The following is a 25,517-nucleotide window of genomic DNA, read 5'->3' as shown; positions in this document are numbered from 1 at the left end:
TCTGCAAGCCAGACTCTGAACCTAGAGTTTGGAAAAACAGGCAAATTATATTCGTCCAGGTGTATCCTGTCTATATACTGAGCTGTAAGGCCAAGTTTGTTCTCAGAATAAAGTGAGTGCACACATGTGTGTGTGAATGTGTGCACACACTTTCATTAGCAGGACAGAGCTCAGGATAATAAAAGCAGCCGGAGAGCAGTAGTGAGAGAAAGAGAGCTCAGGACTTGGCATTAGAATATTTGAGTCTTTATTCTACTACAGTCACTTATGCACTGAGTGACTTTGGCTTATTCTTAACCTCTTGTAGTCTCCCCCTCATCTCTAATGAGGGCAATGCATTTGCCACAGGTTCACTGTCAAGATTAAATGAAATAAGGAATGTAAGGCAACTGGCACAGTACCTGGTGTGTGGTGTGTACTACACAGATGTTTTCTTGTTGATTTTTCTTGCTGTGACTACTATTAATTAGCAATATTTTCTAAGTGTTTTATATGCATTGAGCTTTATGCTAAGCATCTCACATGTATTCTATCATTCCAGTCTCATCACAACCTTGAAAGATAGATATTATTATCCCATCTTAAAAACTAGAGGATGGAGGCTCTGACAGCCTAAAAAGCTGCCTTAAAGTCACCATAGATCTAATAGTCAGGGATCCTTGGCTCAGATGCATGTCTCTGTATCCTATACTGATACTTGTGGAACTGCTGATGCAAATATGTCTGTTTAAGTCAACATTTCTTCCCTTATCCTACTAAGAAATTATACTGAAGACATAAGAATGGGGTGGGGGAGCTGAAGTCTCAAGTAACAGAAATATAAGCTTAATTGCATAAGTACCCATGCAAAAATACACACAAAAAAGATGATGTTATTGACTGACACTGTTTGTTAAGAAGAGGAGTAAGAGAAAGGCAAGTATACTGATTGTGTCTTGGCTTAGAGTAATGAACTAATTAATAAATACTGTCCAAAGAGTACAGAGAGAACAAAAGGTGTTATATGAAGACATAATTAAACTAATAACCATTGCAACAAAAATACAAACCATCCTAAATAGCGGAAAAGCTACACATTAAAACAATAAATCAAAACAGGTTACATAGTGAATGGCATAAATAAATTAATAAAAGCAAGAAAATAAAAGCTAGCTAGCCTTACTTCTGAATCCAGCCACAATGGGTAAGAAGGACTGAGTTTCTTCTCCCACCTGAAAAAACCAAAAAGACCAGACAAAATATATGAAATAATGGTTTTCAAAACACTAGACCTCAAGAAATGAAGGGCAACAATCCTTGAAAGACAAAAACAAATGAGGGGAGCCCTACAACTGCCCCAGATCACTGCTTTGAGGAAGTTTCCCAGTTGTGGCATGAGGGAAGAACTCAGGCAGAGTACAGAAGACTCCAACTTGATGAGCTGAATCTAAGAGTTCATAGTGACAAAGGCAGATTGAAAGCATAGGACAGCCCTGGACAGGGAAGGGCCACCTGGAAACAGAACTTTGATGATCACAGGATTTTGGTCAGTGCACAGAAGTGAGGAAGCTATCTGAAACTGGAGAAAGAACCATCCAGAAGAGCTAGAGGGAACAATACCCAACACTCACACTTGTAAGTAACTCATGGGTCAAAGAAGAAATCAAAAGGACGTTATGAAGTATTTTACCTTAATGAAAATTAAGACTATATATTATAATTTGTAGAAGGCTGCTGAAGCAGTACTTACAGGAAAAGGTATGCTTACATTAATTAAGAAAGATCTCAAGTAATTTCTTACTTCTGCTTCTCTCTTAAGAAACTAGAAACAGAAGAGCAAATCACACCCAAAATGAGAAGATGAGAGGAAATGATAAGGATCAGAGCAGCGATGAATGGAATAAAAAGCAGAAAAACAACTAACAAATTCAATAAAACCAAAAATCTGGTTCTTTGAGGAAAAAAAAAACCAAAATCAATATACCTTCAATTGGACTGATCAGGAAAAAAAAAAAAAAAGAAATGCAAATGCTCAACATCAGAAACAACAAAGGTGACATCACTACAGATATTAAGAGAAATATTGAGGAATATCATAAGTAACCCTATGCCAATAAAGTTGACAAGTTGGATAAAATGGACAAATTCCTTGAAAGACACAAACTACTTCTTCTTAAGCTCACTTGAGAAGAAACAGATAACCTGAATTGTCCTATATCAAGGAAATTGAATTTGTAGTTGAAAACCTATCCACAAATATAATTTTAGGTCCAGTTGGTTTCACTGGATGCATTCTACCAAACACATAAGATGAAATACCAATATCACACAAACTATTCCAGAATACTGAAAAGAAGGGAATACTTTCCAGCTCATTTTCTGAAGCCAGAACTAACTTGATACCAAAACCAAAGATTAAACAAACAAAAACTACAGATCAATATTGCTCATGAACACAGGTACAAAAATCCTAACTGAATCCAATCATACATATAAAATTAATGATACCTATGATGAAATGAACTTCATCTCAGGAATGAAAAGTTGGTTTAATATTCAAAAATCAATCAATGACATTTATCATGTTAACAAAGTATGGAAGAAAAGCCATATGTACCTCTCAATAGATGAAGTATCTATTCCTAATAAAACTCCCAGCAAACTAGGAATAGAAGGGAGCTTTCTCAACCTGATAAAGGCTATTTATGAAAAATTTTCAGCTAGCATTATATTTGATGGTGAAAAAATAATACCTTCCATGTCATATTGGGAAAACAATGGTATAATCTCTCATTACATTTTATCAATGTTACAATGGAGTTTCTATCCAGTGCAGTAAGGCCAGAAAAACAAATAAAGGGAACCCAGATTGGAAAGGACGAAATAAAACTCTCTTTATTCTTAGATAATACGATTGTCTGTATCGAAAATCTCATGGAATCCAGGAAAAAGCTACTGGAACTAATAAGTGAGTTCTGCATGGCTGTAAGTTACAAGGTCAATATTAAAAATCCATTGCTTTTCTATACAGCAGCAATGAACAACTGGAAATTCAAGTTGCAGGATAAAATATTTATAATAGCATCAAATAATGTGAAATACTCAGGGATGAATCTGGCAAAAGATGTGAGAAAGCTATACACTGCAAACTACAAAACATGACTAAGAAGTTAAGACTTAAGTAAATAGCTATTTAAATTTAAATTGATTAAAATTAATACAATTCTTCAGTCTCAATAGCCACATGACATGAGTCCAAAAATCCCACATAATTAGACATAATCTTAAAAGATAGTCTCACTAAAGAAGGCTCACTATCAACACTATACTATACTGAAGGAGTTAACCAATGCAAAAAGATCAATAAATAATTTGAGGTATAAATAGTAGAAAGAAGATAAATCTATGTTGGTTTGCAGATAATATGGTTGTATACCTGATAAAACCAAGAGAACCAACAAAATGTCACAACAAACAAATAGATCATTCAGTAGGGGAAATAGTATAGAAAATTAATATACAGAAATCAATAGTTTTCATCTATACAAGTCATAATTATTTAGAATGGCAGGTATAACACAAAAAATCCATTTATAACACTGACTAAAATATAAAATACCTAAGTGTTGACTGCATAAGAAATACGCAACTGGATATGAAGAAAACTTTAAAACACTCCTGAACATCATGCAAGAAAACTTAAATGAGAAAATAGGTCATATTTCTGAATAAAAAGCTGCAATATCATAAATATATCCATTTTCTTACATTATTTTATAAACTTACCACAAACACAATAAAAACGCAACATGTTCTTTTTTTTAAATACTAGAAAAGCTGATTCTAAAATTCTTGTGAAGAAAGAAGCCATAATATCTAGGCAAACTAGGGACAAGCATACAGTATTGGAGGGTGGCTACCTCTAAAACAATAAAGCATCAGTGACTTAAACTATCTGGTATGAGTGCTTGAATTGGTCTAATCCAATAAAGTAGAATGAATCCAGTAGGCCCACACAATACAACAAGTTCACTTATAATGAAAGTGACATCTTTTTTCTGTAGGGACAAGATAAACTATCCAATAAGTGATGTTGGGGAAAAAATGAGTAGTGTTCCTGTTATTATGGCTGCATAACAAACCACCCCAAAATTTAGTGCCTTCAAACTGTGACATTAAAAAAAACAAAACAAAGTTAAAACAAAATGGAAACAAAAACAAAACAAAAACTATGACATTTATAGTGATCACAGATTCTGAGTGTCAGGATTTCTGGAAAAGCGTAGCTGGACTAGTCTCCCTTTAGGGGAAGTGTCTCATGAAATTGTAATGAGGTATTAGCTGGGGATGCAGTTATCTGAAGGCTCGACTGGGGCCAGAGAATCCACTTCCAAGGTGGCTCATTCTCATGATTGGCAAGTTGCTGTTGGCTGTTTGCTGAGCGCTCTCCTCTCCATATCAGGGTCATTTCAGTGTGGTTGCTTGTTTCCCTCAGAGGGAGTAATCCAGAGCCTAAGGTGAAAAATGCAGTATCTTCTATGATGTAAGATCAGAAGACAGATGCTACCCCTGCCACCATTTTCTCCTGGTCAGTTACAAAGTTCCATCCAGTTCTCTCTATGAAAGACTGTCACATTGTAAGAAGAGAATGTGGGATGGAATATATATCGCCATGGCTGTCTTTGGAAAATACAAAGTGTCACAGGGACACATGTTGTCTATCAGGATCTCATATTGCAATAAATGCCACATGTACTCTAATATAAAAAGTGAATCCGTAAAGTATAGGAAGAAAACATGGGAAAGAAAATTCCTTTGCCACCTGAGAATCTAATGTTATTTTATTTTTATTTTTTTTAAAGATTTTATTTATTTATTTGACAGAGAGCACAAGCAGGGGTCTAATGTTATTTTAAATTAATTAAAACGAATACAATTAAAATTTTAATTCTTTAGTTCCAATAGCCACATTTCAAAGGTACAAGTAGCCACACATGGTTGAGTTTCAGATGGTGAGCAATAAGTGGAAGGGGGATGAACAGGCCAAGGGAAGAGCATATGCAAAGCCTTGAGGAATGGAAAGGAAGCTAATGTGGCTGGAGCTCTGAGGGCAAGCAGAAGAGCGGTGCAAAGTCGGATGAGGAGGAGCAGAGGGGCCACGGGGAATTTGGAGTGACATGGTCAGATTTCCTAATTAGTAGGGTTGCTTTGGCTGCAGGAGAAGGAAATGGATGGGAGAGAGTGAAGGAGGCAAAATACCAGGCAAAAAATATGGAACAGGAAGTTGGTGGTTGGCCTGGAGCCCTCTGCAGAAACCCTTCCTCCGTGTACACATGTCTAACCACCCTTCTAGAGTTGGATTCCAGAGAGCACTTCCAGAAAGCCTATGGCAAACTTGCACTGAGCATGAGCATAAGATAGTGAAGGAATTCAGGACCAAGAGAAGGGATGACCCACAACACCTGGGCCCTTTAGCCCAGAGACTCAGAAATCAGAAATCAGTGCGGCTGCCCTCACTCTGTAGGAGGGGGATGCCAGGTCAGAGCAGTCACACTATCCCTGGAGAAGCCCACAGCTCCCAAGGCCAAGGAGCAGAGGCTCATGTTTTTTTGGGCTTTCCCGAGGAGTTAGCAAGACTTATTTATTTTGAAGAAGCAGAGACTTCCACCACCACCCCTCCCCCCATTCTTTTTATAAAGGCATCAATCGTTTGAGTCACTTGGGAATAAAACTGTTTTGGTCGAGAAAATGTCTGTGGGCGCCTGAGTAGGAGATGGTGCGGCTGCTGTCAGGGAACGGGAGAACATATGGTGGTCTGTTGTGAATGCGATCTGTTTTTTGTGTTGTTGTTAAACTTCCCCTCGTTAGCATGGGGCCTGTTATGTAAGAGCTTGAGGGTCCATATGGTTCGTTGCGTAAGACGCCAAGGAGGAACATGGTTTTCTGGTGCTCCGCTGCTCATCCAGTTGTAGGTTTGGGAAACACGTGGCCACAGTGTCAGGTTAGGGTCGTGGTCAGTAGTCCTGGATTTGAATATCAGTTCGACCACTGTTAGCTGTGCCATCTTGGGCAAGTGACCTAACTTCTCTGAGATTGAATGTCACTGAGGCTTGATATCCTTCCATGTTAAATGGAGAAAATAGTTACCAACCTCATAGAGTTGCTAAGAGGATACAGAATGATTAATATGAACTACAAGGCGTTGAGTATTCAAAGTTTTCAGGATTGCATGCTTTAGAAATATTATTTAAAAAAAATATTATTTCTTTTAGGGGTGCCTGGGGGCTCAGTCAGTTAGGCGTCTAACTCTTGATTTCTGCTCAGGTCATGATCTCAGGGTCATGAGATCCATCCCTGTGTCCGGATCCATGCTGAATATAGAGCTGCTTAAGATTCTCTCTCTCCAGGATCCCTGGGTGGCGCAGCGGTTTAGCACCTGCCTTTGGTCCAGGGCGTGATCCTGGAGGCCTAGGATCGAATCCCACGTCGGGCTCCCGGTGCATGGAGCCTGCTTCTCCATCTGCCTGTGTCTCTGCCTCTCTCTCTCTCTGTGACTATCATAAATAAATAAAAATTAAAAAAAAAAAGATTCTCTCTCTCCTTCTGCCCCTTATCCATTGCTTGGTGCTCTCCCCCCGCCCCCTAAAAAAAAGAAGAAGAAAAGAAGTACTCCTCCTCTAGACCTTATAGAAACTCCTGGAAGTAGCTATTATTTATCTTACAAATCTTATATATTATGTGTCTTATACATTTTTGAGTTGTAACTAAACTATAGGAATTCATACTGAAAGGATATTCAGGTATTGCCCTGGCTCAGTAGAAACCAAGTTCGCGATCAGTTAATGCTATCTGTGTAAGGGTGAAAGGGGGTTGTGGGTGCTTGGGGGCTATCCTGGACTAAATCGATCTTCCCATACTTCACAGTGGGGGAAACTGAGGCCCTGGAAAGGAAAAACGATTTGTTTAAAATTAAATAACAAATAGGTATCAGAAGCAGCATTTGATTCCTGGCCAGTCTGATCCAGAGTCCTGGGCTCTTGCCCTAGTTTTCCTACCTACAAATTCAAGACAAAGCTTCTCCCAAAGGACATAAAAGGCAAAGAGAACTAACACTTACAGAGCACCTTCCTGGCTGGGTGCTCTCTGCAAAACACTTTACAAACATTTCCTTTCATCCTCATTATGGCCCTATGATATGGGGAACGTTAGCCCATTTTACAGAAGAGGACACAGAGTCTCAGAGCCATCATGGAATTTACCGAAGCTCCCAGAGCTGGGGAGGAAGGCTGAACTGCAGCCTCCTCCCCACCCCTGCTGGTGATTTGAATCTACACTCCAGGGCTAAATAGTCATCCACTCAGATTCCAGAGTCTTCCACCCACAGAACAAGCTGAGAAGCCCGAGGCAAGGGGCTTCACCTCTCTGGGCTTTTAGTTTTTTGCATCCTTAAGCAAGAACAGTCAGCATACATTCCTCAAAGAACACTGTGAGGATTAACAAATAAAATGATGAATAGGGAGCCTGGCCCATAGCAAGTGCTCGTTCGATGCTAAAAACCAACAAAGCCGGCACACGCAGCCTCCCTCTGGTCCCCGGAGCAGGAGACGGGATGGTATGGCCCACGCAGAGCCTGGGGAGGCTGCAGCCAGACCGGGCCTCCCTGAGCCTTCCGCCTTGGCGCCGCGTCTGGCACCCGGCCCAGGACTGAGGAGTCCCCATTCCTCCCTCCTGTCAACTCAGCAGAACAAGCTGTTTCAAGGGAAGGTGGTTCCCCTTGAGAAAATGTTCTCACACGCCCTAGAGGCTCTTGCCCTGCACGTCTCAGCGATCAGCCTGGACAGGGCCTGGGCCCCACCCTGCGCAACCATTCTTTGCGAAGTCTGTATCCTACTGAGCCATAAAAGGGAGTGTGTGGTCTGAACAGCTGTTGTCTTAGGACAGGCTGCCCCCCACCCCCTTGGGTGTGGGATTGCTTTGAACCAGCTTTCCTCCTGTGCCTCAGTTTCATGCTCTTGAATATGGGTTGGTTCTGTCCAGACAACCACTAGAAGGGAGGTTGGGAGAGGCCACTGGGGACAGTGCCTCCCCTACCTCATTTCTCATGTTTTCCCCAAGTGTCTGCCATCTGACCTCTCTCCCCTCCAGCCCCACCACGATTGCCCTGGTCAAGATCACTACTGTAACTGTAAGTAACGTCTCAGCCGCAGTGGGAATGCTCTCTCCTTGCTCTGTCCATGCCACTGTGTTCTCTCCATTTGCCTCCTCTCTTTCTGCCCACCCCTGCTTATTCTCCTCCGACAGGTCCTTTCTTCGCTGCAGTCCTTGAGAGTTGCAAGTTCTGCAGGATTCAGTTCCCGACCTCCCTTCTCCTCACCTCACACACTCTCAGGGGCACTGAACCCTGGCTTTGGGTACAATGCCCACAGTCAGGACTCAGTCTCAAAGCTTTGTCCTGCTCCCAGACCATCTCTCCAGCTCCCTCTGGACCTCTCCTCCTGGATGTCTGACAGCACCCCCAAACTCAACATGCCCCAAGCTGCACTTGTATGCTCCGCGTCCTCCTCACCTCAGAGAATTGCACCCCCATTCATTCAATAGATGCGCAGAGGCACCACCCTGGGTGCCAAGTACTGTCCTTCGTGCAAAGGAGACAGCAGGAAACAGAACACAGGCCCTGCTCTTGTTGCATTTACATTCCATCTGCTAAGATGTCCGATGACCTGGGACTCATTGCAACTACCTTCTTCCTCACCCTACCCTTGCAATTGGACTCTGAGTCTTACCAATTCTACTTTCATAATATCCCTTGACTTGGTCTCCCTCTTTCTAGGCCATTCTCGCTACCACAGTTCAGACAACTGCTTCTGCCTTGGTTTACCAACCATCAGTCTGGCCCCTTCTGATCCATTCCAGGTGGCAGCCAGAGCCATGTTCTTTTGGAAACACAAATCTGGTTATGCTACTCCTTTGCTTAAAGACTTATATGGCTTCTTCTCATCACCTTGAAGATGAAGTTCATTTAGTTGGCTGAGTATCAGCCACACCAGGGTCTACCAGAGAAAGAGAACCAGTAAGAAATTAGGAATCTATCTATCATCTATCCATCATCTCTCTCTCTCTCTCTCAATCATCTATCTATCCATCTATCATCTATCATCTATCTATCATCTCATCTATCTATTATCTATCAAGAGATTCATTTCAAGGACTTGGCTCCTGTGACTGGGATCTAGCCTACAGGATGAAAACTCTTGGGCAGAAGCTGACTCTGTAGTCCCCAGGAAGACTTTCTTTCCTCCTCCAGGAAACCTTGATTTTGCTTCAAAGGCTATCAATGGATTGGATGTGACCTACAGATTACTGAGGATAATCTTTCTTTTAAGTCAACTGACCATAGTTGTTAACCGTATCTACGAAACATCTTTACGGCAATACCTAGATTAGCGTTTGATTAACTGGGAACAATAGCCTAGCCAAGTTGACACATGAAACTCACCATCACAACATGATACTTTTGGACCTGCTCCATGCTTGTCTCCTTCACCTCTTTTCTTCCCTCGCTCCCCACCCCACATTCTAGGCTCAGTCACCCCCTGTGCTGTGCCAGCTGGCCTCCTGCCACCTGTCCTTGCACAGGCCTGGAATCTTCCCCACCCCTTTCCTCGAGAACTCCTATCTGTCCTTGAAACTACTCATGCTGCCTCCTCAGGCAGCCTTCCCTGCCCTAACCCCTGCCCAAGCCCTGGCACTCTGAGCGGAGCACACTGCCTCTGAGTTTGCAGATCACCACCATGCCCATGAGATGGAGATTTCCCAGTGGATGTGTGATCTGCCCCCCGAGCATGGGGACAGTTCCAGGACAAGAATTGAGTGGCTGTCCCTTTCCATCTCATCACTCTCAAGTGTCCCAACCCCAATCAACAATTGTTGATTCACTTGTATGTAAGACCCCCTCCATGCCAGTTAGAATGTTTAAGCGCCATAGAAGTGGGAAATCATGACTGTCTCACTCAGTGCAGCATTCCTGGGACCTACCTGTATACCTGACAGATAGTAGAGGCTCAATAAATATTTACTGAGTGAATAAATGGATATTTATTTGAATGAATTGGAAAATGAATACTTCTGGGCACTATTTGGATCATCATATATAATCATTAACAAGGACAGGGACTTGCTTTCATGTAGCTCATATTCTAAGGAGAGGAGACAGACAGCAACTAAGTAAACATAAGTAATCAGGATAGAGAAAATAAAATACAACATAACTAAATGAGTGAAAGCCCACATATGAATGAATGGATGGCTGGAACAATATTTACATATATCGGGCTTCCTCAGGTGGAAGCACCTCATTGGGAAGGGGTGAGGAATAGTGGAATGAGCACTGTATTCGGAGCAGGAATTAGAAAGGTCTGACTGTTCTCTGCTGCTGATGTGTGCCTGGGTAAATAGTCTAGTCCCTTAGAACCTAGGTGCCCACATTTGTGATAATGGGATTATAGCAACTGCTTTGTTTCTCAAACTCATAACACAGGAGACAGCAAGCTTAAAAGAATTTAGTGACTGTGAAACTCTGTACAAATGTTAAGTTGTTGATACTGTAATTGTTGCAAACAGAGCACTTTAGTTAATTGCATTGTTTGGTTGTTGAGAGGCAGAAAGGAATTCCAGTGTGAGGCAGGCCTGGGTTTCAGTCCCATTTCGGCCACTTAATGGTGAACAGTGTGCCCTTGAACATGAATTATTTCACCTCTCTGGGCCTCAGTTTCCTGATCTGTAAAAATGAGGAGAACATTTGTACCCACCTCATAAAGTTATTGCCAGCTTTAAGCAAGACAATCCCTTCCAAGTGCTTGGCATAGGGTTGAGCCCATAAGAAGGGCTTAGTTAATATTAGCTATTAATAGTCATTCTGTCAATCATTGGTGGCTGTTCATAAATGGAGCCATTCATGGTTCAATTTCTCAAGTCTCACGTTTCTGCCAGGAAACTTCCTGAGTCTTTATGCACCAACACCTGTGATTATGCAAAACTTCATATAAAATCACCGTCCGCGTTCATATCCAGAACATAAACAAATGAAGAATTTGCTGTCCGATATGCTCCTTCCCAACTTTCCAAAAAAATATTTTCTGGAACATAGAGAGAGAGAGATGCACTCTTTATTTCTATAGAAAACAAGTGTTCTTGGTTTTATGATCATATAACCCTGGAACTGTTATGTTTTTTCATGTAATGCATTTACACTAGAAGCTCCATAAAGGAGTCCTTGTCAAGAGAAAACACAGCTGGTGCCCAATTACAGAGGTGACCAAGACTAATCGGCCAGCGGAGCTCTTAATTAAGCTGGACCCCAAATTATAGGAGAGACAGCTGCTGGGGAGCCGAGGGGGCCCCACATGCTTAACCAAAGGCAGTGAATGAGAAGGGTGGAAGGTTTTCTTCAGGGAGTTGGTGATTTCAGCGACACCTGAATTTAGGACTTAAAGGCTAACCTTGCAGAAGCTGATGCCTAATTTTGGTGTACTTCTTTCCATGAGAAGAAGCTCTTTGGATGCTATTCAGGTATCAGCTCCTGTATTATTGTCATCACAGGACCCTAGGAAATTTCTAGAAGGGGAAGGGAGGTGGTCAACTTCAGGAGAGCCTCTGGTGATGACCTGTCTGCACTTCCCTCCTGCATGGCCATCTTCAGCCTTGCTGTCTTCCTTACCAACCTGCCATCAGCACCCCACTCTGGCCCATCTCTGCCGCCTTCTCTATTCTTCCCACTCTGTCCTCTAGATCCCAAATTGCACCAGATGCACTTTACTTCAAGCCTGGCTGCTCTGTGTACCTATCTCCAGACCTTGAGTAGAGTGTGTATCCCTTACTCTCTCTGTGGAGATGGCTTGTTTTTCCATATCCTCTGTACCTCAGGGACAAGAAGCAGGACCAATTTCTCCATTGTTCCCTAGTGCTACTTAAGCTATAATCCTCTGGCTTCTGTGACACACAAGCATGTGCACACACACACACACACACACACACACAACACGTACTTGCTGCCAGGCATTTGGTAGCCACAGATGGAGGGAGATGTTGTACCTGCTATGCACGAATAGTTGCCGTGTATGTCTATTTGTGAGGCAAGATGAAGTGTGGTCGAGGGACCCGCAGCCTGAGAATCACCTGGGGACTTCTCAAAAATACAAATTCCTGGGCCACCCCAAGCCTCTAGGGGAGAGGCCCAACAGCCTTCTCTAAGAACCCCCCTCAAGGGGTTCTGATGCTTATCTGTGTTGGAGAACCACCGGTGTAGTGTTTATGAGCATGGGCTCTAAAGCCACTTTGCCCAAGTTCAATTCCCACTTCTGACACACACTAGCGTGTCACATTGGTGACTTTGGTCACTTGCTGTGCTAGATGCTTCTTTTCCTCATCTATAAGGTGGGAATAAGATGGCCCCTCCTGTAGGGTGTCCCAAGAGAATCGAAACAGCTATACATCTAGAGTGTTTCAAACAAAACCTAGCATATAACGAGCTCTTGTGAACTGTGAACTATTATTATGATCATTGAATAGAAATTTTACTAGACCCCTGGTCCTTGGTTGTTTGCAACTGGTTATGTTCATCTATGACTTTTAGGTGGCTCCTCTCCATCTAGTGGGCTCAGGCTTTCCAGGGCATAGGAGGGTGGGCTTTCACACACACCTTTCTTAGAGGTCTTGTACATTATCTTCTCATGTTTGACTATTATAAGATAACTTCCAAACCTCATCTCCTGGGAAAATTGATAGCTCAGGAAACTGCAATATACTAAACCTATGGCTTGTTATACCTTCTGTAGATCCCAATTCCTCCCAGAGGACAGAAGCTGGTCCATCTGCCGGAACCTTTGACCTCAGTTCCAGGGACCTTCATCTTTACTCCACTCCAACCACCCACACTCAGAGCCACACCTGCTCTTATCTGGGCTGGCTGCTGCCCCACCCCTGAAATCTCAAATTGCCGGGTCCCACTCTCTGAACTTCTCTCTGGATCATCACTCTGGAGCTCTCCGCATACTGGCTCTGGGATCCCCTTCTGAGTGTCAGGCTCTGGACCCTCCATCCTTTCCTTCTCAGTCTTTCAGACCTTCTCATTCTTGCCATGCCTCCTCTCCAGCCACACTGGACAGATAGCATGAGCAAGAAATAAACTTTTCTATTTGTAAACCACTTAGCATGGTTTTTGTTTTAAATTCCTACAGCATGACATGTCTCATCCTTACTGAGGCACCTGCCCCCCAGGTGGTTGTAAAGATGAGAAGAGTTCATGTGAGTAGAGCATCAGGCCCAGTGCCTGCCTTGTGATAATTGCTCTGGAAATATTATCTATTACTCTGACCACCAAAAACCATAGGGCCCATGGCACTACCTTGTGATCCTCAACCAAATTGCTATGCAATAGTAATTTTTAAACTTCATCCTTTATCTTCTTGATAAACCTTTCACAGGGAAAATAGGTAGGAACTTTTTCAATCACTTTTCTCCAAATCTGCAAGTTTTAATCTCCTTCCTGTTTTAGAGGCAGTTGGGCTCTTGGGTTATGCTCCTGGCCACAGAAGTTGGAGGGTGGAAGGGGTGTCTTCTAAGACTTGGAAAAGTTGAATGTTCCCTCACTCACCCATCCATCCATTCATCCATCCATCCATCCATCCATCCATCCATCCATCACAAACACCTAGCAAGAGGGGGCTTGAAGCTTGGAGAAATGTGATCTGAAGATGAAGAGAAGATTGAGATCTATAAAGATAAACAGGCCAGATCTCTTTTCTTTCCAAATCAGCACTTCCTGTGCCATCTCCTGCCCATCTATCCAGGTACATGGAGTGGCCAAAGCTGGGCAATGGGAGGACTGGACCGAAGCTTCCATACCAGGCATCCTGTCACCACCTGGGTATGTGGAGGAAAGGAAGAGAAGGCCAGTGAAGAACCTGTGAAAAAAGCCTGAGGGAGGAGGTGAAGTGGGGTTACCCCTCTGAACCTCTGTTATTCTCCTGGGCTACGTGAGCAACTGACGCACAGATAAAGGCCTGTGCACTTCCCCTGCCCCCAGGCAGGTTTCTTTGCAACAGACAGACAAACAGACGGTGATATTTCTTCTTTCCAGACAGCATCCTCAGCAGCTGCCGCTGACTCAGCCTCCCCACCTCTGTCTGGGTGTGGTAGGCAGGCAGCTTGGTCCCCAGGGTTGACAGCATACGTGGCAGTAGACATCAAGTCGCAGACATCTACAGACATGGAGACCTTTGAGTTTTCCCCAAATTCCGGGATATTTGCCACTTTCTATCCTTCACCTGTCACTCAGCCCCACCAGCCAGCTCTAAACCCAAACAATCACCAGCCCTCTCCACAGGACCTTGGGATGGAAGGTCCTTGGAGGCACAGCAGGCCCCAGCTGAAAGGGTCATAGGGATTGGCCAGCATTTCCCTTGAGGAGAAAAAGGACCATTTGTCCCTTCTGGAGCAACCTGGCAGTTCTTGGCTGCAGCACCTGCTGGGCTGGAAGAGCCGAGCAGCTTCTCTCTAGGGTGACTTTTAAGTCAAGTGTAGGCACGGCGTCTCAGAATCCGCCCCCCCCCACCATACTTTAGGTCAAAGAAAATGCTTTAGTATATAGCATTAAGCATTTGCCTTTGTTCCCATGGCATTGCAAAGTATATTTACACACACGTGTGTGTGCCAGTGTGTGTATATATGCATGTGTATATTTCTGTGTATATTTATATATGGGAAGAGGGGCCCATGGAGCCGAAAGGGCTGAGAGCCCACACAAGTCCCATCGCAGCCCTTGCTCTGCACCTCTCTGGTCTGTTTCCTCATCTATAGGGTGCAGGTCACACATGTGTGCACAGCAAGTACCACCACCGCAGTGCGGGTGCTCTCTCTGAGCTATCACTCACCTCTGCACTTCCAGGCTCACAGAGCTGGAAAGGCTCTCATGTGGTCACACATAACATCCAACTCCTTAATGTGGCACCAAGGCCTATCACTGTTTATCACTCTGCTTTCCCCCTACCCGCACACAGCTCTCCAGCTGGAAGCACCCAGCCTGATGCTGACTATTTCTAGAACAAGCTGAGCCTCCAGTTCCAGCATTGCCTGTGCACACTCAGGGCCCTTTCCTTCAAAAGTAACCCTTCTCAGCCTGGTGGTCCCCTACTCACAGCAACACTGCATAATTTGTGGGGTCCAATGCAAAATGAAAATAGGAGGCCCCTTGTTCAAAAATTGTTAAGAACTTCAAGACAGGGGCACCTGGGTGGCTTAGTCAGTTAAGCATGTGCCTTGGGCTCAGGTCATGATCCCAGGGTCCTGGGTTCAACCCCCACGTTGGGCTCTCTGCTCAGCAAGGGGTCTACTTCTTCTCCCTCGGCCATTCTCCCCTGCTTGTGCTCTCTGGCTCTGTCTCTCTGTCAAATAAATAAAATCTTTAAAAAAAAAAAAAAAAGAACTTCAAGACAGCAAAGCAGAGCATAAAACCAAGTTCTGGGCTCTTCTGAGCATGGGGCTAGGTGTGACTGCACAAGCTGCACACCCATGGAGCCAGATGTGCTTCCTCCCCTTCTGAGGTCAGCTCAAGTATCACCTGCTTTTTGCAGCCACCCTCGCTCCCCAGACGAGTGATAGGAAGTCACTAAATGAAGCACTTCGGATGCTCCAGGCACTGTGCCAAGCACTTTATAGCCAAGGCCTCACTGAACCCTCACCACCACCCCATGAAGTGGGAAGGACTTTGGTCCCCATTTTGCAGATGGGGAAATAGAGTTTTAGTGAGCAGGCGGCTGAGCTGCATTTAAACCAAGGGCTGCCTGAGTCCAGAGCTCATGCTCTCACCAGCTGGACTGTAATAGCCCTTCTGACCACATGGCCTTCAGATCTTACCCCTGCCATCTGATTTCTGAAAGCCTCAGGCCCTGACCCTGCTCCCTCAGTCCCTGGGCATCCATCCTCCCAGCACTTCTGCCCCCCAGACATCCCAGGATGCCAGTACCCTTCTTCCCAGTCCAGAGTATCATCTGGAGATGGTATCCCTGGGAATTATTGGTCAGCCTTCTCACACTGCCTGTGACCCCAAGACCAGGCTATTTGCTCTCTGTAGGGTTTCATGAGCCCTGTGCCCCAGCCACACATGCCAGTGTGAGTTCAGATGCTCCTTCTTCTTTGCCAGACCTCAGAGTCCCCCTCACTTGCCCATCTTTCCCTCTAGTCTCTCTGAGACCTTGAAGCCAACTTATCTTGTCTTGTCTTGTATTTTATTTATTTTAGAGAGACAGAGAGAGAGAATGAGCATGGGAGAGCAGTGGGGGGGGGGAGGGGCAGAGGGAGAGGGAGAGAGAATCTTAAACAGGCTCCACGCTCAGTGCAGAGCCAGACACAGGACTTGATCTCACTACCTGAGATCCTGACCTGAGCTGAAGCCAAGAGTCAGATGCCTAACCAACCAGGAGCCATCCAGGAACCCTGCCATGTTGTTTAAAAAAATGCTGACCTGATCATGTCTTCCCCCTTCTACATTTCTCTGTGGCTCCCCATATCCCTCTGGTCCCTTAGCCTGGAAGGTGAGACCCTGCCTCTTCTTGACTAGAATTCTCCCACATGATCATCACTGATTACTTATTTGAAATTCTCAGGGCGAGGCATGCTTTCTCATGCTCCTGTGACTGGGCACATGATGCTCTCCTAACCCAAATGGCCTTCCCAGAACTCTTAGAAAACTCCTCCCAACAAGCTGAGACTCATTCAGCCTCACCTCCTCCAGGCAGCCTTCCACACTGGCCCCTCCAAAGGCTGCATTAGGGCTTCTCCTCTGGCCCAGTATAACACCCAGAATCCCCCGGTGGCCCAGCACTAACTTGTGTTTACCCAAGGGTTCAGATCCTTTTGAAGGTAGGGACCACATCTAATTCTTCCCGCATTGCTGGCATCCGACATTTGACCTTCTTGGAATCTAGAAAGGACTCAGTAGGCATTTTCTGAATAGAATCTACGGATGAATGACAATTGGGGACCCTGTTCACCTGTCTGGCTGGCATCGGGGGCCCCATTAAAAGACAGCTGGGTAGGGGCAGCCCGGGTGGCTCAGCGGTTTAGCGCCGCCTTCAGCCCAGAGCCTGATCCTGGAGTCCCCGGATCGAGTCCCACGTCGGGCTCCCTGCATGGAGCCTGCTTCTCCCTCTGCCTGTGTCTCTGCCTCTCTCTCTCTCTCAATGTGTCTCTCATGAATAAATAAATAAAATCTTAAAAAAAAAAAAAAAAGACAGCTGGGCACAGCTCAGCTCTTCTTCACCCAGCAGAAGACAGATATACAGATTAGGCCGGGAGTAGTGATGACTCTGGAAGGAAGACAGACAGATGGACGGATTACCTGTTGTGCTTGTAGCTTCTGAGCGGAGACCTACATTCTCATGGAGAAGAGACAGATTAGTATACTTAGAAAATAAAGCAAATCCGTTTAAAAACTGAGACCTTTATTTCAGCAAAAAGAATAAGTTGTATGAAAACATAATGTGATATGGTTCAGCTGCCATTTACATGGTCACATTACTATAAACACTTAATCTAACCAAAAAGTATGCTGAAACTTGATTGGGAAGCTGGGGGAGGGGAAGTGGCTCTGTGGGGAAGAGCGTTCCATCCTCCTCCTCCACTGTGGCAGGTCAGTAGAGCCCGTGTCAGACAAGAAACAAAGGAAGAGATGTTTAAACACATTATATGAAATATGGAGTTAAATACTTTTTTAAAAGATTTTTTAAATTTATTTATTTATAAAAGACACAGAGAGAAAAAAAAAAAAAAAAAAGACACAGAGAGAGCGGCAGAGACACAGGTACGGGGAGAAGCAGACTCTCTGTGGGGAGTCCAATGCAGGAATTGATCCCACGACTCTGGGATCACGACCTGAGCTCAGGGCAGAAGCTCAACTACTGAGCCACCCAGGTGCCCCTGGAGTTAAATGTTGGAGGCTATACTGGCCAGTGGCTGCCTCTGGGACAAAAGATTTGAGTGTGGAGGAGAATGGGGTTAGGAAACGGGCCTCTTACAACTATTCATTTTTTTGCACTATGCCCATGATATTGATCAGACACACATAATTTTTTTTAAAAAAACATTGTATGTGAAGGTAGGGATCTGTCGGGAAGCAGGTGTCATGTCCTATCAGTCTGACTAATCTCCTGAAACACCACCACGGGCACTTCCCCCAAGCCCTGCCGGCCCTGGAACCGGACTGGGCTGGACCATGTCGCCTGCCCTCGGTGACCCAACCCCACCCTCCCACGCACCACACCTTTGGCTCCCAGTAGACTGGCCTCCTCCCATCTCTGTAGGCACGACATCGCCCACCTCTCGGCTTTTGCTCAGGCCGTGCCTCCTGCGTCTGCACCTTTCCTTCCTTCTGCCTTCCCAGCTCTCCCCTCCCCCGCTAAGACCACCTGGGACAAGGGTGTTGTTCACTTCTCCCAGGCCCGCTCTGTAGACATTTAGGGAGCTTTGGTTTGCTGCACCTGCCTTCCCCAGGGTCTTTACTAGATTCACGTAGGAAGGCTCAAGGAGCTGAGTTCCAGGTCCATCTGTACTATTTGTAACCTCTCCGAGTCTGCTTCTTCACCTGGAAAGTCGAGATCTTTGGGCCGCCCTGCCAGGATGTTTGTGAGACAGGCCCCGCTGGCCACTGATTTCCAGTCCCCTCTTCTCTAGATATTTCCCCTACCAGTGGCAGCAGGTGCCATATGCTAACATCTCTCAAGTGTGCCCACACTGGCCCCAAATCATGTGTCATCTCACTTAATTCCCCCATGGAGTAGCGTTATCCCCATTTCACAGGTGAAGAGACGGAAGGCTCATCCAGGGCAACCTGCAGGGGAATGCACCTGTCACACCCCACATCAGACCACAAGCAGCGCAAAGACAGGGAGAACTGCACACCTATGTCCAAGGCTGCGTATTCACAATGGCCAAAAGGTGGAAGCACTCCATGTCCATCGGTGGGTGAATGAATAAACCCATGCTGTATGTATATACAATGGGATGTTACTCAGCTTCGAAGAGCTAAGAAATTCTGCCGATGGCCACAATGTGGGTGAATCCTGAGGGCGTGATGCCAAGTGGAATGAGCCAGTCACAAAGGACAAATACTGTATGATTCCACTGATAGGAGCTCTGAGGTTCCTAGAGCAGTCACATTCATAGAAACAAAGTAGAAATGGTGGTGGCCAGGGGCCACAGGGCCGGAGGCATGGGGATTAGTGCTTAATGGGCACAGAGTCTCCGTCTGGAAAAGTGAGAAAGCTCTGGACATGGATGGTGGGGATGGCTGCACAGCGAGGTGAACGTGCTCAATGCCACTGATCTGTATACTTACCAATGGTTCAAGTGGCCAGTTTGAAATTGTAAACTGCACCACAGTAAGATTTTTTTTTTTAAAGATACAGTTAAGACAGAGGTAGAAAAGAAGTTACCAGGGACTGCTCGGGGGGGGGGGGGGTAAGTCATTTTTAAATATGTACAGGTTTTTTTTTAAGGATTTTATTTATTTATTCATGAGACACACACACACACACACACACACACACACACACACAGAGGCAGAGACACAGGCAGAGGGAGAAGCAGGCTCCATGCAGGGAGCCCGACGTGGGACTTGATCCCGGGTCTCCAGGATCATGCCCTGGGTCGAAGGCTGATGCTAAACCACTGAGCCACCCAGGGATCCCTAGGTACAGCATTTATTGTGGAAAGGAAAACATTTTGGTCTTAGATAGCAGTCATGGTCACACAACATCACGAATGTATTTCATGCCACTGCACTGGAAACTTGTGAAGGGTTAAAATGATAAATGTTCTATTATGAATATCTCCACCCACACACATATACACATGACCAGGCTGAAAGCCCCTGGACCACCATGATTTTGCTATTCCCAGAGTCTCAAGCAGAGCCTGGCACGTAGTAGGTGCTTAGGGTTGTTCATCAGTTTGAGTAAGCTCCTGTTGCAAGGGAGCAGGAGCCTTCAGCCTGGGAGGGAAGGAACACAATCAGGAATTCACCTTGAGTCAGCTCTGTCGCCAAGTCTAGCTTCCGTGTGCTCAAAAGCGCCACTTGATGTGTGAGCCCCCCCGACGACACAGGGAGTCAGTATTACAGAGACTGTAATAACATAATGAGAGAGCTGCTATTCGTTGCTGGGCATTTTCTATACACATAATAAGAACTAGCAATTACGAGTACTTAGTCTCTGCTAGATACTGTTCCACGAGTTTCCCGGCCTCACAACAATGCCTCTGAGATTGTTATGATTATAATCACCATTTTGTGCCTGAGAAAACTGAGACACAGAGAGGTTAAATAACTTGCCAAAGGTCACACAGCCAATTCTGAGTGGAAACCCAGACTTGCCCCCAGGCAGTCTGGTTTGCTTAATGATCCCAGTCTGCGTTTCTATAGTGTGCTGGGTTGCCCCTGACGTCTCTGCATTCTCACCAGTCCAGGAGGGCAGAGAGAGTAACTTCAAGAGGAGGTGGGAAGTAAGGAGAAGGCTTTGGATGGGGACCAGCCCCGGCCTGGGCACCATGCAGACTTGGTTCAAGACCTGGCTTGGCTTTTGTTGATTATGTGGCCCTGGATGAGCTACTTGCCTCTAATCCTCTGGGTTCTCATCTGTACCCTAGCTGTAGCAACAGTATCCATCTCACAAGGTTTTGTAGGGATTAAATAAATTAGTAAGTGCACACCTCTTAGTGAGGGTGGTGCTAAGGCGTGGGAAGCACCCACGAGGTGGGAAATGGGGTTGCACTCCCTGACTTCCTGGAATGATCTTGGGCAACTTTGCTTCCTCTCTGAGCCCTGCTGATCTCAGTTATGAAACAGAATTGCTAAAACCAACCCCACAGGTTTGTTGTGAGGATTAGATGAACACTGTGTTGTGTATTTATATCTATTTATAAATCTAGCTCATTCTCCAACAGTATTTAAGGCAGCTAACAACAATACAAGATTATTTTTAACTTGAAAATGCAGAATTTGGGGCAAAGAGAAAGGGTTGGCAAGGAAAAAAGTAAAAGTGGAAATGTAATTTTTTAAGGGTGCTGGCTGTCCTGGCATGTATTAGGCGCTCAATATTTATTCAGCATTGTCTTTGGGTAGTAATATCTGGTCTTGGTGAGTCTGGCTACTGAAGATGCAGTAAGTTCCAGGCTAACTCAGCATTAGAGGGGGCAGGGTGCCTGGGTGACTCAGTGGTTGAGCGTTTGCCTTTGGCTCAGGTCCTGATCCTGAGGCCCTGGGATCAAGTCCCACATTGGGCTCCCCGCAGGGAGCCTGCTTCTCCCTCTGCCTGTGTCTCTGCCTCTTTCTCTGTGTCTCTCATGAATAAATACATAAAATTAAAAAAAAAAAAAAAAGAAGTGAGAGGCACTTCACTCTTCTCAGGGAAAGGAAAGCAGAGATGAGCTTAGGATGTTTGAGAGAACATTCAAACATTTCAGAGAAGCTCAGACTGTTTGCATTACATATTGGGCTTCTGCATAAGATTTCACTGGAAGAAAGTGTCCCACTACTTGAGAGAGAGAGGAGAAAAGGGGAATTTATTAAAAAAGAAAAGAAAGGGAAGGAAGGAAGAGAGGGAGAGAGAGAGAGGGAGGAAGAAAAGCACTGATCACTTTAATTCCTTCAGTTTAAAGAGACATACCAAGGCTCGGAGGAAGGCATCTAGTGCCGTTGGCTATTTCTATCTTTTGTAGGACTTATAATATGAAGAGACCCACCAAACACAAAGCAAATCCTTGACTAATTTGATCTCCAGTCAGCAAACATTTCCGGAGCTCCTACTCTGCTCACACTGTCATGCTAGGAATAAAGCTGTGAAGAGACACACTCGTGCCCCAGGAGTTCACAGACTAGAAGGGGCATCAGAGATCCAGAGACCAGAGTGAAAGGTGCCACCACAGGCTGAGGCCCTCAATGGGGAAGTCAGGCCACATGGAGGACCCAGGACCGCTACACAGAGGAGGGTGTGCTGAGTTATGTCTCCAGAAAGGAGTAGGGTTTTGTCAGGCAGCCAGTGTGGGGAGAGCTTCCCCCTGTTTGCTTGACCTCAGCACACCCTGCTTTTTCAGTCGCAACTTGTTATTACCTGTTGAACTGTCTTCACTGCCAGGTTCTCAATAATCTGTGGGCAGGAACCCTAACATTTGCCCCTGCTGTATGCAACGCATATCCCCCTATGCTGGGGGAAAGAAAGAAGGTTGGGAAGGAGGATGGTAGAAGGAAGAAGCCAGCGGTAGGAAGCAATATGGTTCCAAGAACTTGGGGTTGTTCTGGATGGCTCTAGACTTCCGCAGTTGACTTGAGTCCGAGCAGAACATTGATGGGATTTTATTGGGTGATGATGAGAAATCACATCCTGATTTTGGATTCAGAGAATAGGGAACTCCTCAATGGTAGAGTTATGGTAGCAGATAGACTGTCCAAGGAATCTGGAATCTTGGATTTGGAAAGAACCTCAGGGCCCTTCGGTTTATCCATTCGTCCAGCAGATCATGAACAGTGTACAATGAATGGGAGAAGTGGTCCCTGTGCCCCAGCCCCCTGGCCATCCCGGCATGGTAGTTAACGGCCTTGAATATACTGCAGGACACGCTGTAGGTCACATTTTCTGGCTCTTACTAGATAATGTTTGCCCATACTTTTGAGTGTTCCCTTTCTGTGATAACTTTTACATACTATTAATTTCATAGATTCCCAAAAGTGATAGATCACAAAACACACCCTAATTTTAGAGACATTAAAATCAGTGTCTTAGGATGTATGAGCTATGGTTCAGGTATCCTTCATTTTTTGAATTAGTTCCACGAAACTGTGTTTACATTTGAGAAACCAAAGCTCAGAAAGGATACCCAGTTTGTCCTCAAACCCATGACTCATACTTGGCAGAGCCATGTGGTTTCAAGGGCCCCATTTCTCCCCACTCCCTCCCACCTTCTGGTTGCCACCCTGGGCATCGGAGGTCCATCCCATCATCTTTAAAAATCTTTCTAAGATTTCAGTCAATGTTGTTACCATAGCCAAAACTCCTCCCCTTTCTCCTATTGCCGCCAAGCCTGGAAATATTTGGCAGTGTTACTTTGCTGCCTCCTCCTTGCATTTTCTGAGCGAGCAGACCAGTTTGCCCCCATCATTTCATAAGTTGCCAAATTAGTCAAGAGCTCCCACGTGACCCACCTCCTCAAGTCTGTCACTTGGGTAGAGCACTCCTATTTTCCTCATACACTTGGGCGCCCCTCCAAGAAGTGTTTGTGCTTCGTGCCTCTTTCTTTCTCCTTCTCTTCTCCTTCCTCTCCTCCTCCTCCCCCTCCTCCTCCTCCTCCTTCTTCTTCTCCTTCTCCTCCTCCTTCTTCTCCTTTCTTCTTCTTCTTCTTCTTCTTCTTCTTCTTCTTCTTCTTCTTCTTCTTCTTCATTAAGGAAAGATGAGCATGCTTACACCCTGGTAAAATTATCTGCTGGCACCCATGTACCTCTGATGCCTATATGGCCAAACCAGGACAAATGAGAATAATCAGTGGGAGAAACCCTGATCTGAAATTGCCTGGGGCTTTGTCTCCTGCTTGTGCTAGAGCTTAGAAGGAAGATGGGCATCTACCGATCAGAAACCAGCAAAATCAAGGATTCAAGGAACATGTGGGGTCTGGCTCATTCATAAACATAGCAGCTAATTTTCACAGATACACCAGTAGGTAGATGCAAGAGCTGATAGGGACCTTGGAGTCATCAAGTGTGGTCCCTCACATAGCAGAGGAAGATGGGACCCAGGGTCATGAAAGCACTTGACTAAGGTCACATGGCTCATGGCAGGAACTATTACTTAAAGACATTAAGTATGAAGATATATCCCATTGCTTCAGGCAAGTACAGATGCTGGCAGGTGGCTGGGCCAGGTGACCTAGGGAGGGTGCAGATTGTGCTCATGTGCTGACTCCCCACCCCAGTGGGCTGTAACTGCCTGTCCCAGAGCCACCCAATGTCCTCCTAGGATGCTGTCCTGGCTGTATGCTTTTGGCATCTGTTCAGAGGTTTGCATCAACTTAACCCTGTTCCAACTCCCCTCTGACCTTGTGCTCTAGAGTTGTAGGCTGCATTGTGCCTCATGAAGGAGACCTTGCCTTATATCTGTGCTGGAGCCCTGGCTCCTGCCTTGTCCTTTGGCCAGTTTCTCAGAAGGCTGGGTGTGGTCCCTGATTCCTTCATCCCTGGCTAGACCTTTGTCCTCACTGCTGTGGGACCTGCTGGCATGCTACTTTTCCTACAGCTGGGGAGACCCCTGGCAGTTTGGCCTGGTTACCTGGAGTGCCATTTACCCCTCCAGGCCTGAATTCCTTCACTGGCACTACACAAGGGCATCTGGGAATCACTGGGCCTCTGCCCCAGCCCAGGGTCTCCCTGTCTCTGATGGTCATACCCTGATCCCGGCACACAAGATGGCTTTTCAAACTTAGTTTTTTGAAAACTCTTCCCTCTTCCATTCAACCAGTGTTTATTGGATGACTGACTCTCAAAGACAGTGGTTCTCAAACTGGTTTAGAATCAGCCGGGGAGCTTGGTAAACAATCTCATACCTGGCAGTTCTGCTTCAGTGGTTCTGGGGGCTGGCCCTGGGGATTTGCATTTTTGGTGAGACTGCTTGGTGATTCTGAGACTGGTGCTATGAGAAAACATGTTGGAGAAATCTCGCTCTTCTAAAAGAACTATGGCGGTTAATAAGGATAATAGGAATCTCACATATGGACATTCGATGCCACAGTGTACCACCCTTGGATATAAAACAAAAAACAAACCAAAACAAGTGTATCTCTGAACTACTACAGAAAACAAAGACTCTGGAGTCGGAGAGTCAAGGTCCCTTGGACAAGTCACCTAAACGTTCTGACACTGTTCACTTGTCTGTTTACCGGGGATACTTTAATTCCTTAATTCCTACTTTAGAGCACTGAATGAAATACTGTATGCAAAGTGACCATTTTAATGCCCATCACTTGTTTGGATAACTAAGGAAGAAACAAAGGTAACGTTTGCCCAGAAGTGGGCACAGGATGTTCTATGCACTGTATCATGAAATTCTCAAGGCAGCCTGCAAAGTAGGGGTACCGATTCCTCCACTTGGGGTCCACAGAAGTTACGTGGCTTGTCCATAGTCACTAACCTCATAGTGGGCTGGAATTCAGACTCAGGTCACTCTCACTGTAGAGATGGAGCTCTTAGCCTGCTGTGTTACCATGCTGCTCAAAGACCAACCGAGAGAGTCCTTTACACGGCTCCTTTGGGATTTGGTCTCCATCCCCTGGGATCGCACTGTAGAGAGATCACAGGTTTGGGCATGAGGGTGGTGGCAGTTCTGGCTCCTCCGCTGAGGCTGTGAGACCTTGGGTGAGGCTTCTCTGCCCTTTGGATGGAGGGGCTGTGATTCTGTTAGGTCTGGACTATACAGTAAGCTGTTGGGAATATCCCCTGTGCTGCC

This window comes from Vulpes lagopus, chromosome 10, assembly GCF_018345385.1.
Source record: "Vulpes lagopus strain Blue_001 chromosome 10, ASM1834538v1, whole genome shotgun sequence".
Classification (NCBI taxonomy): Eukaryota; Metazoa; Chordata; class Mammalia; order Carnivora; family Canidae; genus Vulpes; species Vulpes lagopus.
Note: the sequence above shows the minus strand (reverse complement) of the source record.